Source organism: Macaca nemestrina, chromosome 7, assembly GCF_043159975.1.
Source record: "Macaca nemestrina isolate mMacNem1 chromosome 7, mMacNem.hap1, whole genome shotgun sequence".
Classification (NCBI taxonomy): domain Eukaryota; kingdom Metazoa; phylum Chordata; class Mammalia; order Primates; family Cercopithecidae; genus Macaca; species Macaca nemestrina.
In genome coordinates this window covers 49,296,104-49,311,427 of record NC_092131.1, presented here as the reverse complement: position 1 = coordinate 49,311,427, position 15,324 = coordinate 49,296,104, and positions in this window count along the sequence as shown.

Below are 15,324 nucleotides of genomic sequence, written 5' to 3'. Positions count from 1 at the left end.
TCCACCCACCTCGGCCTCCCAAAGTGCTGGGATCACAGGCGTGAGCCACCACGCCCAGCCTCAACTTCCTTTTTAGCTTATGAATTATTTATTTCCAGAATTTTCCATTTAATATTTTTGAACCACAGCAACTGAGGGTAAGTAAAACCATGGAAAGTGAAAGCATGGATAAGGTGGAACTACTGTGTGTGTGTATGTGTGTGTGTGTATAGATACATGTATCTATATACATATATGTATATACTATATAAATGTATATATCTGTGTATACTCATATGTGTTTATAGATATACATTCTGTGTAAACTAGAGGATACATTCTTTGACACTAGGAAATGAAGCACGGTCAACTTTAAAATATAATGCCAACTGGCTTCTGGGAGTTGTATTTTTGATTTAAGAACAAGTCTTGTTTAATTCTTTAACAGCATGCAACAGATCTGTCATTTCTGGAATCTTGTGTGAATTGTGTATCACTTTGAGGGTGAGTGCTCGATGGGTTGTTGTGGTGGGCACATGAGGCTATGTGGAAAACTTAGCAATGTTTTCAAAGAGGCCTTGCCACACACATGCTTTTGGAGTTTCAGTGACTCAGAAAGTTGTTTACTTTTGGCCCAAAAACAGTGTCTTCTGGAGCTAGTGAGTGCTGCTTTGGATGGATTGGGATCAGCAGAGCATCTACCACAGAAATTCTGACAAAATGAGGGTTGGACCTGTGGGCAGCGTCAGCAGCAAGGGCTTCTGGAAACTTGGTCACCACAACTATTACTCTTTCATGTAGCTGAACTTCCTGCTTTCAGTTCACAGGGCCACTCACAGACTTGCCATCTGCTCTTACCAGGACTCCAGAGGATCTCAATGCTGCTGTTCTCACAGCCTGTCAGGGATAAAATAAGAGAAACTTGCAAATTTGTCTTCATTGTTGCTTATGGTATGGTTAGAAAATGTATGAGTTAATATGGGAAATATAAAGATCTATCATAACCTCCTTTTTTGTAGGTGGGGCTACTTTTCCTTCCTTAATAGTTACCCTTCTGCTGAGGCCCCCTATGGGAAATCTTTAGGGGACTTAATTTCTTTTTTTCAAACTTCCCTGGGCCAGTGCCCAAATGGTCTCTATATTTTCTGTCAAATCAAAGAAACCAGCTTTCTGGTTTTTCTTTACGGTTTCTTCCCATACAATTGACATCTTACAGTGCAACATGGAAATTTGAAATAAAGGCACACCATTGCACATCTAAGTTGAGATCTAGAGATGGTGGTTTGGAGTGAAGTTCTAATTAATAGGAGAAATGGGATTGCTAACTTTGGCTTTTCCCAGGAATCCTGAAGGTCTGGGACAGATCGCCCATTGGTCTAGAGGGGTTAGGGTTAATTGTAGTCCTGCTTGGAGACAAAGGTACTAAAATGTGACTACTGGCTTTTTCAGTTATAAAATTTAAGAGTCTCTGCATGGTCTGTTCCAGGCATCTCCCTGAGCCAGTCCAAGGAACTGCCTTTAGGTCTCTTCCTCCCTTCCCCATCCCTTCTCTCTCTCATGCCTTCTTTTCTTCCCTGCCCTTCTTCCTGGCCTCTCTCTCACTTTCATTTCTTCTGGCAACTAGTGGAGAAGCCAGAAGAAAACAATTAAGATGGTCATCAATTTGGGCAGTATTCTGTTCACACTTATTTGAGACTTGTTCTGTAGTATATGTGAGCATACTCAGGACATAAAGGAAATAGAATAGGGAGCCAGAAAATTGTGATAAATAAAGGTGCTTCTACCCATATTTTCTTTACATTCTGGGTGGTGCATGAGATTAAAAGCTGTGTGACTTTACAAATAGAATGAGGTAGATGACTAGTTTTTGCTGTACATAAGGTCAACAATATCACCCAACAAATAGCCAGCTCCTTGCCACACTCCCTTCCTTCATTCCAGTCACCTATCTTATAAGCACAATCTAATTAGATCCTCATAAAAGTCTTACAAGGCACATATTACTGATGGTAGTGGAGGCCTGTCTGGAGCAGCTGCTGCCATGATGCTGGCTGCAGGGTGTGAGGCATGGCCAGTGCTGTGCGCTCCAAAGAACCAGCAGGAGCTGGGATAAGGTGGAAGCCCTGGCAAGGAAGGAACCTGGTGCTCCCCAGGAGCAGCTGCAGTCATCCAGCTGTGGCTGTGGACCTGGGCATCCCTGTGCTCTTGGGGGCTGGGATTGGGCAGGAGCCCTGCCCTTCTGAGTGTAGCTGCAGCTGCCTAAGCCACGGCTACAGACCTGGGCATCCCCTCTTGGGGGCCTGGGAAAAGCCCCTGGCCACCTGCAGGCTTGGAAGTGCCTGCTCCCACTACCTGGCCTCTCCCTACTCCCTGCACCCGCTCTGATCTTGGAGCAAAGTTGAGGCCGAGCCCAGAGGCTGTTGCAACCTGGCTGGGTGTGTGCACAATTGGGGCAGCACTGACACTCCAGCCCCCTGCTGCCTTGGCTGCCTCTGGACTTTGGGCACCAATAAGCATGGGAGGGAGCCTGAGTGGGGAATGAGGGTGGCTCTGCATGGGCCTGCAGGCCCCCCTCAGCACGAACAGCCTGGGTAACAGCAGGAGGCAGACAGGGTCCTGCGTGCAAAGGGGTGTGTCCCTGGTGAAGCCCTGCCTTCGAGCTGGGGAAGGCCTGAAGCCTGAGGGCCAGGCTGCCAGCCCCACAGACCAGAGTGGGAACTTACGGTACTTCTTCCAGGCCCACCCATGGCTGCCCACAGACCAATCAGCAGGTACTTCCTCCCTTCTGAAACCCATAAAAACCCCAGACTCAGACAGATTCAAGGAGATGACAGGACAACCTGCCTGCAGAGAGGAGCTGCCCACTCCAGGTTCTCCTCTCTGCTGAGAGCTGAACACTCATTGGGATGCCCTCCCTGTGGAGAGGAGCTACCCAATGCAGGTCTCCTCTGAGCTGTTCTGTCACTCAATAAAGCTCCTCTTTGCCTTGCTAACTGTCCACTTTTCCATGTACCTAATTCTTCCTGGATGCAGGACAAGAACTCAGGACTCACTGAATGGTGGGGCTGAAAGAGCTGTAACACAAACAGGGCTGAAACACACCATTGCTCACCACGCTGTGGGTGACAAGGAGAGAAGAGAGAAGGAGAGAAGAGTTGTGGCCCTTCAGGGAGCCCACACCTAGGTTCTCCCCCAGCCAGGGCTGTGACACCCTCTTTGGGGCTCCGCGGTTCCTGGTGTCTTCAAGCTTCTGAGCACCACTGGATTCCTCAGTGCCAGCTATGGAAGCTGCTGATGGTACACCTGGGCTGGCACCTGGACCTGTCTGCCCCACCTACCACCAGCATGCCTGGCTGTGCGCAGTGACCGGACCCCATGCTCACTTACTCACATACCCCTTACCACTCCAGTCACTCTTGGCAGGTATGGGATCCAGGCCAGTAGAGCGAGCTGAGTGCAGCCTGCCAGGCTAACTGGGCAGGACAAGCCCAGCGGGCCTGAGGAAAACTTGGGCAAAGGTGCCATTGGCCCTGTGGCTTTCAGCTGGAAAAGCAACACCTGAAGAATCCTGTGACATTACTATAGTGGCCATTTTACAGATGAGGAAACCATGGCTTAGAAAAGTTAAGTACGTTGCCCAAAGTTACATATTTGGATAGAGAAGGAAGTATATTAACCTTAACAGAAAGCCTGGCTTGGCTAAGGTCCCTCTGAGTGACTTGCTGTTATTAGAATTAGCAGGAACGGGGGCCTAGTACTAGCTGATGGAGAAGAGGCTCATACTAAACTGAGGATCCTTTGAGCTACAAAAAGCTGGGCACGTGAGCTACAGTCATTGCCATTGGCAGCTGGAGTCCATCCCGATCCCAAGACTAGGACTCAAGCCACAAATGACCCGCTTCAGAGTGTTTCTTAATTCAAATTAGGAATACTTTGATTCAGTCCATAAAACAAATCCATTAAATTATGAACGTGGCTGTTCCACCTAAACAATCAGAAGTAATGCCTCTTTCACACTAAAGCACCTACTGCATTTTGAGGAATGAAAAATTGGCCTCGTAGCTAAATATATGACAGAATGTGATGTTTTAATGAAAACCTTGGTACAATCATTGTGAATCCAGTCCTTATCCTGAGCTCATAGTATGACCCAAACTCTTTTGGGTTCTATTCATACTTTGAGCTAAGTGTCAGGATTCAGGGCATGCCCATGGCAAAGGCTGGGCTTAGTCACAGCAACAATAGAAAACGCAGTTCCAAGCAAAAGGCAGGAGCAGGCGTGTTGCTGGCAGACAGCAGACTTGGCAGGCGGTGGCAGGGTACCTTCGGGAACTTTGCTCAACAGTCCAAGTGACCCCGAGAGTCCTATGAGAGAAGCTCGGAAAATCAGAAGAAGGGGGTCACATTTGATCAGTCCACTGCGTCTTCTGAGGAAAGGCCATCACGTGTTTTATGGGGAGGCTGGCACCCATGTTACCAGTTCCTGTGTTTCTATTAAATGTTACTGTTTAACAGAATAACCTTCCTGGTGCTGACTTGACCAACAAAAATAAATTTAACGAGATATTAAACTGTTGAGAGTCAAGTGTAGAAGAGGACGTGGAAATTCTTACAACCGATTGTGACTATGTATCTGAAAGCAAGGGGGCCAGAAGCTTTGTATTTTAATTGCAAATTTAAAAATTCCCAATCTTGTGATTTTCTTCCAAAGCAGTTGTTACTCAGCTCCTAACACTTCTCATATGCTACACGTCTTTAATCACTCTTTTCACTTTTGCCTCAGGGAAGCAATATCCAATTTACGAACATGTTTTTTTTCTAAAAGATTATTTGTAAACTGGTTACTGGGAACTAAAAATACATTTTTCCATAGAAGTTATAATGTTGTAAATAGCAGTTAAAATCTCAACAGACTCTTCATACAGTACTCATTAATAATAATATACAACTATTGCTATAAGGAAGTGAGTTCCTCATTCTAATTCTAAATTGAGCCTCTGCCTAATCAATTAACTCCTGTGGGCTTGTCATTGTTCCAGTAAAAAATAAGAGAACAGGCCAGGCATGGCGGCTGATGCCTGTAATCTCAGTGCTTTGGGAAGCTGAGGTGAGAGGATTGCTTGAAGCCAGAAGTTCGAGACCAGCCTGAACAATACTGTGAGACCCTGTCTCTACAAACAATAAAAATTATCTGGGTGTGGTGGCACATATTTGTAGTACTAGATACTTGAGAGACTGAAGAAGGAGGACCCCTTGAGCCCAGGAGTTTAAGGCTGCAGTGAGCTATGATCATGTCACTGCACTCCAAACAGAGGAAGGTCCTGTCTCTAATAACAATAATAAAAACAGAACTATTCAAATCAAGAAATATCAAGTGTTTGTGTGGAATGCAACTTAAACTCAATATTATAATGTCACACAGAGTGGCATGAAGGCAATTAGGCCAGGGTCCACAGAAGAGGGTAACTTCAGCTAGGTTTTGAAAAATTATTCAGATTTGAATTGGTGGAGGAAAAAGGGAAAATCATTTCAGGTAAAATGAGTAAAAACATGGAAATGGGAAGAATCCTGGATGGAAAATGAGACGTGGTAATGGGGAAACGCTGGAGAAACTAAAGTTTTGTATGGAGAGCAGAACAGCCTTGGGATGGCTGAGCATTTGGACTGCCTCAAATGAGGAATTTGGAATTTAAGGAAAGAAGGTGTTTAATAAATATTTGTTGAATGAATGAAAGGATGTCTTATTTATATTACATTTTGGTTCCTAGCCTTCTTTCCCTCTGATTTATTTTATCTCACTGCCTTCTTCTGTTTCTTTCTCCTCAGGCCTCTTGAAACTTCTAGCTGTTTTTTTCCCAGCGTATATAAAACTTTCCCCATCTTCCTACACAAGTGAGCAGGAGCATTTCCATGATTCTTTTTTTTTTTTTTTTTTTTTTATTATACTTTAAGTTCTAGGGTACATGTGCATAACGTGCAGGTTTGTTACATATGTATACTTGTGCCATGTTGCTGTGCTGCACCCATCAACTCGTCAGCACCCATCAACTCATCATTTACATCAGGTATAACTCCCAATGCAATCCCTCCTCCCTCCCCCCTCCCCATGATAGGCCCCAGTGTGTGATGTTCCCCTTCCCGAGTCCAAGTGATCTCATTGTTCAGTTCCCACCTATGAGTGAGAACATGCAGTGTTTGGTTTTCTGTTCTTGTGATAGTTTGCTAAGAATGATGGTTTCCAGCTGCATCCATGTCCCTACAAAGGACACAAACTCATCCTTTTTTATGGCTGCATAGTATTCCATGGTGTATATATGCCACATTTTCTTAATCCAGTCTGTCACTGATGGACATTTGGGTTGATTCCAAGTCTTTGCTATTGTGAATAGTGCCGCAATAAACATACGTGTGCATGTGTCTTTATAGCAGCATGATTTATAATCCTTTGGGTATATACCCAGTAATGGGATGGCTGGGTCATATGGTACATCTAGTTCTAGATCCTTGAGGAATCGCCATACTGTTTTCCATAATGGTTGAACTAGTTTACAATCCCACCAACAGTGTAAAAGTGTTCCTATTTCTCCACATCCTCTCCAGCACCTGTTGTTTCCTGACTTTTTAATGATCGCCATTCTAACTGGTGTGAGATGGTATCTCATTGTGGTTTTGATTTGCATTTCTCTGATGGCCAGTGATGATGAACATTTTTTCTTGTGTCTGTTGGCTGTATGAATGTCTTCTTTTGAGAAATATCTGTTCATATCCTTTGCCCACTTTTTGATGGGGTTGTTTGTTTTTTTCTTGTAAATTTGTTTGAGTTCTTTGTAGGTTCTGGATATTAGCCCTTTGTCAGATGAGTAGATTGCAAAAATTTTCTCCCATTCTGTAGGTTGCCTGTTCACTCTGATGGTAGTTTCTTTTGCTGTGCAGAAGCTCTTTAGTTTAATGAGATCCCATTTGTCAATTTTGGCTTTTTCTGCCATTGCTTTTGGTGTTTTAGACATGAAGTCTTTGCCCATGCCTATGTCCTGAATGGTACTACCTAGGTTTTCCTCTAGGATTTTTATGGTATTAGGTCTAACATTTAAGTCTCTAATCCATCTTGAATTAATTTTCGTATAAGGAGTAAGGAAAGGATCCAGTTTCAGCTTTCTACTTATGGCTAGCCAATTTTCCCAGCACCATTTATTAAATAGGGAATCCTTTCCCCATTTCTTGTTTCTCTCAGGTTTGTCAAAGATCAGATGGCTGTAGATGTGTGGTATTATTTCTGAGGACTCTGTTCTGTTCCATTGGTCTATATCTCTGTTTCGGTACCAGTAGCATGCTGTTTTGGTTACTGTAGCCTTGTAGTATAGTTTGAAGTCAGGTAGCGTGATGCCTCCAGCTTAGTTCTTTTGACTTAGGATTGTCTTGGAGATGCGGGCTCTTTTTTGGTGCCATATGAACTTTAAAGCAGTTTTTTCCAATTCTGTGAAGAAACTCATTGGTAGCTTGATGGGGATGGCATTGAATCTATAAATACTTGGGCAGTATTTCCATGATTCTTAATTAAATTCAGTAGTTTTCGGAAATCCTGCTAATGGGGTGTTAGTTACATCTCCATTTGCTGGCTCTTCCTTCCTATTACAGGCCTGCTCCTCTCCCCACTGTGCACCTGGGAGGGAGTGCACATGCGCGTCTTCAAGGTTTCTGAGCAGGCCGCTCAGCAGTGGGCTCCTCTGGCAGATTCCCAGCAACCCAGAGCCCTGACGTTTTGCCCACATGCATGACAGATTTTATTTGATTTATTTGTTTATATATTTTTTGAGACAGAGTCTCACTCTGTGGCCCAGGCTGGAGTGCAGTGGCATGATCTGGGCTCACTGGAACCTCTGTCTCCTGGGTTCAAGCGATTCTTCCATCTCAGCCCCCCCGACTAGCTGGGACTACTGGCACGTGCCATTATGCCCGGCTAGTTTTTGTATTTTTTGTAGAGACAGGGTTTTGCCATGTTACCTAGGCTGGTCTCAAACTCCTGGGCTCAAGTAATCCACCCACTTTGGCCTCCCAAAGTGCTAGGGTTACAGGTGTGAGCCACCACACCTGGCCTTATATCTATATTTTAATCAAAACAATCTCCATGAACTTTATAGCTGGATCTGAATTCCCACTCTTACAGAGTCATTTGTTTCCTTTAGGCCAGAATCCAGCTAAAAGTAGAAACTTATGTGGGTAAAGCCTTATTGTTCATTCAATGCTGAATGTGAATGGGTTTGAGGTCCTTTGAGTCATTAGAGCTTTGAGAAACATTCTCTAAGGAGCTGCTCTCAATCTCGGGAGCTGTAAAAAACACAGATTATTGGGCTGCACTCTTCGGGATTCTGATTTGCTAGGTCTGAGGTATGTCCTGGGGATTTGCCATCCGTGGCAGATAGAAACTCTTTGCAAGATTCTGATACTAGTTAAAGCTGTGGAGCCGCTGATTATAGCACAGTGCCTTTCCCTTAGCAGAGAATTACTGTGTGGCTCGCCTAAGCCCGAATGGGCAGGCAGGCCTGGGTAAGATTCAGCTGCGGGGAGCTTGTTTTGAAATGGGGCTCTGTGTTAAAACGGGAACAGTCTGTATGGAGAGTTTTTGGCCACTTTAGGCTACTCACTTGGGAGATGATGTCTGCTGTCGTTGGGAAAAGGGGGAGATTTTTTCCCACTTCAGAGGCTTCCGCTGGGTATGCCAAATTGAGTTTGTTTAGGTTCAGTGCTGTGCAGAGCAGCTGGGGAGAGGAGGAGCTAGCAGCTAGCAGCTGGCTCTGAAGTTAGCATTCTGTGTAAACACCTAGGTACCTACAAGCCAGCAGCTTCAGTGTCTTTTGTGATACCTCCTCTCTGGGAAGTTTCTACCTGTTGGCTATTGTGCCCACTGTTTCTTCAGTGGTCCTGTCATCAGGGCCTTTTCTGAGGCTTGTGACCCTCAAATTTTTCCAGTGTAGAAATAGGTTTCCCCAGTATAGAAATATTTGGTGGGGGAAGGAAATTTTGAATAAAATTACTCTGTAATCTCCCTGGCGATGGCCTTTGACATAGCCTTTCTCTGTTTAATTCACCCACAATATTCATATAGCACAGATAAAAGCAATAATGGTCCTCTTTCTGGATCAGTATAATTTGGAAGGTTTGCCCAGGTTGGGTGTAGACGAAGGAAAGGAATGATAATTTAGAGCAGATGTGCTATTCTTATGTAACCTGAGCTTGAGGTAGTACAGGAAAACTTTGGAATTATTCAGGCCCTGAAACTGTATCTCTGGAAGTTCGTTTTCCTGACAGCCACCTTCCTTCCTCTTCCTACTCTATTCCCAGCCCATGTTCAGGAGAAAAGGCAATCACTGTAAACCAAGAGAAAATTCACCCAGGGATGGTCATCAAAGCTGGGTGTAGTTTCTGCCTTTTGCCCCAGCTGCAGGGTTGGGGGGCATTGGTATGGCCGACAAGGTGGCCCCCGAGAGATGTCATACCTTTGCCATTCTCCTTTTTCTAATCAAAGGACTAGGTCCTTCCATTTGTGCTCTTTTAAAAATGCATTCCTCTAGGGGTTAGGGGAGACATTCCAAACTATCCTGGACTCTGACATTTTTGTCACCGTATCCCAGCATATGTCCAGGGTCTTGGCACATAATGAGTGCTTTGAAATACTTGTTGAGTAGATGGTGATGACCATTCTACATTCTGGTTTTGGTCAGATTAAAGCTGCTTATTTTTCCATTTTATAGATACTGAGGTTTTTTCCTTATCTCAGCCATAACCTTCATGTCCTGCCCATATCCCTCAAAGGCCATCTTTGGGCCCTTGGAGGTGGAATAATACTTTATATTTTATTCCATCACATCCCTTATTCTCTCAAGATTATCTTTTTTACTCCCTTTTACTTTTGGTCATCTATGTAGATGTGTGTAGCTATAGCTCATTGATTTTCTCTGCTGCCAGTCTTCATGTGTGGAATCATTGGGTCATAAGTATATGTATCTTCACCTTTACAAAATTATGCCAAATGGTTTTCCAAAGTGATTGTATCCATTTCATTCTGTTCCAATTATTTAATGTGCAAATGACCCCAAGTCGAGTGGATTAAAACACCAATTTTATTTTGCTCATAAGGTTGTGGGTCTCGAGTGTGGGAGGAGCTTGGCTGAGTAACTTGTCTCTAATCCATGTAATGTAAGCTAAGGCTGTCGGCATGAAGGATCCACACCTACCATGGCTTCATCACTCATATCCACATCTTGGTGCTCTTTGGTTTCTCCACATAGCATCTCATCTTCCAGGGCCTGCCCACATGGCTTGGGGTTAAGAATGGTGACCTCAGGGTAGTCTGACTTGCTACATATAGTGGCTCAGTGTCCCAAGAACAAATGTTCCAAGTGTTTGGAAATGAATGCTGTCAGTCTCTTAAGGCCTGGACCTAGAAGTTTGCATAACATCATTTCTGCCACATTCTATTGGTAAAGGGGTCACAGGTCCTGCTGAGAATCATGGGGAGGAGGTATAGACCTCCCACATCTTATTGGGGTAAATATAATAGAGAACAATAATTTGTGGTTGTCATCTTTTATCTGCCATACATTCTCTGCAGTAAAATATCGAAGTTCTTGTTGCTACACACCCTTGTTAACAACTATGATCAAACTTAAACATTTTTGCCTATCTAGTGACATGAAAAAATAGGAAGAATATTTTTAAACACCATTTATTGAATATTTACTGTGTGCATTTACAGGCATTGGGCTAAATGCTTTTTATTCCCTGCCCTAATTTTAATCTTAACAATAATCATGTGAAGTAGATACTATTACCCTCAGATAGGTTAACTAACTTGCCAAAGGTCATCTAGCTCATAGGTGTAGATTTGAATGGAGATTACCTGACTTCCAAGCTCATGCTTTTCATGTTTCCTTTTATCCCAAGAAGTGAGCTGAGATGATGATTTGAGACAGGGGCAGGACTATAAAGGAAATGTAAAACTATTGAGCCATGATGATTCAATAAAATATAAAGTAATAGGAAAGAAAATATAATTTTAAAATGTTTATTCATTTCACTCAGGGGTGTGATGTCTCCCTTTCTCTATACCAAGCAATAAAAAATATTTGACTCCAAAAGTAAAAACAAAACAAAGCAAAACAATGCAACAATCTGCCATCCCCAACCCAAAACTTTTTAGTGCTTTATAGGAATTGGTACTAGTTTTCAAAAAGGGGCTGGAGCTGACCTCAACATACACAGAGCATGACTGAAGATGCAGATACGCTTCTTTTATCCAAGTCAAGGCAACATTGCAGCTTTCATGGTTTGACTAGCCCAGAAGGAAAGGATGAGAATATTCCCTGCACAGTAGGTTTTGGATAACACTTTCCTTACAGCCTAAATTGGCATCTCATTGATCAATTTTCTATTCTTTGCTGTCCCTTTTCTCAAAGAAGAACAACAAAGCTGCATGCATGAGCATGTCATCCACCAGCCAGATATTTACAGCGAACAAATCTGCTTTTCCATAGTGTGAGGATTTCCAGGGCAAGTGCCCAAACCTCACAATATCACATGCAGCCTTCTTGTGGTGATAGAACTTCATGACCTAACATATTTTTGTGTCCTGTTTTATTCCTGATATGGATTCCCTCATCCTTGAGGAAAATACGTCTTCTTGGTACATTTCAGAAATAACTCAGGAGTTCAAATCATAACTGATTTCCATGGCCACATTAGTTGCTTAAGGCCTGGGGTCTCAGATTCCAAATGACTTGGAATAATTTTTTAGATTATTTCTTCCCTAAACTTCAGTCCCTCTTACGGGACTGAATTAACCTTCTTCATCCTTTCCTCAACCTGTTCTTTTCCAGGTAAACTTCTTGGTTCACTTTTCCTGCTCTGAGCACCCTTTGAGGAGTCTCAGTGTGTTTTCCTTACATTGATTGAATTTTATCTTTTTTTTGTATAGATAGATTTATTATAAGGAATTGGCTCATGCAGTTATGGAGGATTGTATATTGCGTTTCATTTTAACCAGTTTCTGTTTCATTATAAATTAGTATTTCTAGTCTTTTACATTTTTCTGTTGTTTTCAGTGTTGCTCAAAGCGATTAGAGTTTTATCTATAATATTTAGCCAGGTTTAAATATCTCCCCAAAGGGATGAGATGTGGGTTATATATGGGATCATTCATCTTTGTTTTCTTGTCTTTTCTATCCTCAAGAAGTTTGGTTTAGTGGTTCAGTAGTTTGCCTTCATTTTCTGCTGCCCTGTTATTAGTTGAAAGCTGGACTCAAGAAATTATGATCACAAGGAAAATCTCTAGCTGCTAGTACCATACACACAAATTATTGACTTAATATAGCAAAATTAGAAAACCTTTAAATATTTCATGCAGAATGTTATTTAGGATCTATTAATATATTTGTGGTTTAAAAAATAACAGAACTAAAAGGAAGACAATTTGAACTTGGAGATAACATACTACCCACTTGATTGTAGGGGACACGAATTCCACATGGTGGCATTCTCGGGTCTAACAGCTCTCCTCTCCTAGATGATTAAACAACCTTCTTAGTTCTTAGCAATAGATTTTCAATTGTGGTGACCTTTTGTGGTGACCTTTAATGGTGACCATATGACACGGAGTCAGGGAGGAGTATGCAGATGTCTCTTGTGGAAGTGATGATGTCAGTGAAGTGTGAAAATGTGTCTGCTTCTTTCTTAAATCAAAGCCAGCAGTCACTTAAAAAGATGCACCAATGATCAAGAGCTCTAAACTTAACTTTATGTTAACATTAACAGGAATAGAACTTTTGGTTCTACTTAGCCTGGGTAAAATGCCTGATAAGCTTTTCTAGGAAAATATCTCTTATTGGGAACACAAGTAAAAAATGTGCAAAGGGATATCGTTCTATTTTTCTATATTGAACCAGAAGTGTGTCCTAGACAATCCATAGGAATTCCCCTTGCTCCAAAATTCTATGATCTCGGGTAGAAATGAAATCTTTAGCCTGAAACATAGAGTTAGAATCTGAAGAGCCCATTTTTTCCTCCTTTTGGCTTTTCCAGTTTACAATGATTGTCAGGTGCCTTCTTTTTAGACTTTCAGGGATGTTCAAAACAAAACATGACACAGCAAATTGTCCTTTCTCCACAGGCATCATTGGTCTCCACAGGCTATTGTGGGTGAGAGATGATTTAATTAAGAATCAGGCACCTATAACATTGGGGAAACAAGATCTTTGTGTAAAATGTATTCCCAAGGGGAGTTCCGGGAGGGATGCTGGAACCAGGACAGCTTGAGATCCCAGACACCGCACTCATCTGCCATGAGTGCTCCGGCAAACGGGCTGTTGCTTTTCAGTCTCCTCCTCCCTTCTATTCAGGCTGCCTCTGTCTTTTTTTTTTTTTCTTTCCTTTGAAAGGCTATGAATGATTTATTTGTCTTTGCTTTAAAAGTCATGCCCCATTATGTTTATAATATGATATACCACATATACCTAAATAAAAGACAAGAGCAAAATATATATTTGGCCAATTTGAAAATTCTTTATATATCTATATATTTTAGAAATATAGATGAGATAGTCAAATGTCAACAGATATTTAATTTATTAATACAGGTACTCAATTATATTTAAAAGAACATCTTAATATTAACATATTATTTTTCCACTCTGTTTCCTGAAATGATTTTATTCAAACACTACCTGTGTTTTTTTCTTGACTTCTATTTGAGTCATGTAACATGACTTTCTAGGCTCATTTGACTCACTTCCAAGTTGTTTGGGAAACAGCATTTTTGAATCCCTGTTCAATGTGGTAACAGGAACTGCTGTGCCAGGCCAGAAGGACTTACTTGGTCAACATTAGGTGGTTGGCTTTTCATTGTCATGTAGGCATATATTTGTGATCATCAAAATGTAACCACTTATTATGTTGCTTTTAAAAGTTATTTTAAAATGCTTGTTGCTCTATTTTTAACTACATTTGATAGTTGCAAATATAAATCTTAACCTTTATGAATAAACGACTGAATCCAGGTTAAATTTCTCATTTCCTTTTTTACCTATATTGACATCTATAAGAACCCCAAGCAAGCATGGATTGAGGTTGTTTTAGGCTTGTATGCTTTTCCCATGAGATACTTTAGTTCAAAATAAATTACTTCAAAAAAAAAAAAAAACTTCTTTGTGAGATTTTGTCAGGCAACTCATTTTATAAGGACAGAAAATGTTTGCCTTACATTAGGGCATTAGAAATATAATGAAGTGAGTTCCCTAACAAGAGATAGAAGGTGTATTAGTCCATTTTCACACTTCTATAGAGAAATACCCAACCGGGCATGGTGGTTCACTCCTGTAATCCCAGCACTTTGGGAGGCCGAGGTGGGTACATCACCTGAGGTCAGGAGTTTGAGACCAGCCTGGCCAACATGGTGAAACCCCGTCTCTACTAAAAAAAAAAATGCAAAAATTAGCCGGCTGTGGTGGCAGGCACCTGTAATCCCAGCTACTCGAGAGGCTGAGGCAAGAGAATCACTTGAACCCAGGAGGCAGAGGTTGCAGTGAGCTGAGATCGCGCCATCACACTTCGGCCTGGGGGACATGAGTGAGACTTCATCTCCCCCCCAAAAAAAAAAGAAAGAAAAAGAAAAAGTAATACCCGAGACTGGGTAATTTATAAAGGAAAGAGGTTTAATGGACTCACAGTTCTGCATGGCTGGGGAGGCCTCAGGAAACTTACAATCATGGTGGAAGGCAAAGGAGAAGCAAGGACCTTCACAGGGCGGCAGGAAAGAGAGAGAGAGAGCATGAAGGAGGAACTGCCAGCATATAAAACCATCAGATCTCATGAGAACTTACTATCATGAGAACAGCATGGAGGAAACCACCCAATGATCCAATCATCTCCCTTCAGGCCCCTCCCTCAACACCTGGGGATTATGGGGAGTACAATTCAAGATGAGATTTGAGTAGGGACATAGAGTCAAAACATATCAAAAGGACTACAAGAATTCTATGTTTCTATTTAATATGTCCATTTTATTTGTATAATATGTGGAAGTGTTTGTTAATCCATTTTCTTTTCCTACTTTCTACTTAAAGGTAAGGCTGATAAACCAGGGGTTGAAGCTTGGAGAAGGCCCCTCTCTTTGCTTGTTGTTCATCTCATGGGTACATCCAGAAATCCTCTTAGAAAACAGACAGGAAGGATTATGTTTGCTGATCAAACCCTTTGAATGAACCTCACACTTTGGACAGAGAAAGAAATCAGATTATGTTAAAACACTTTTAAGCATTGAAAAGATCATGAATGATGAAAGCCCAGTGGTATACC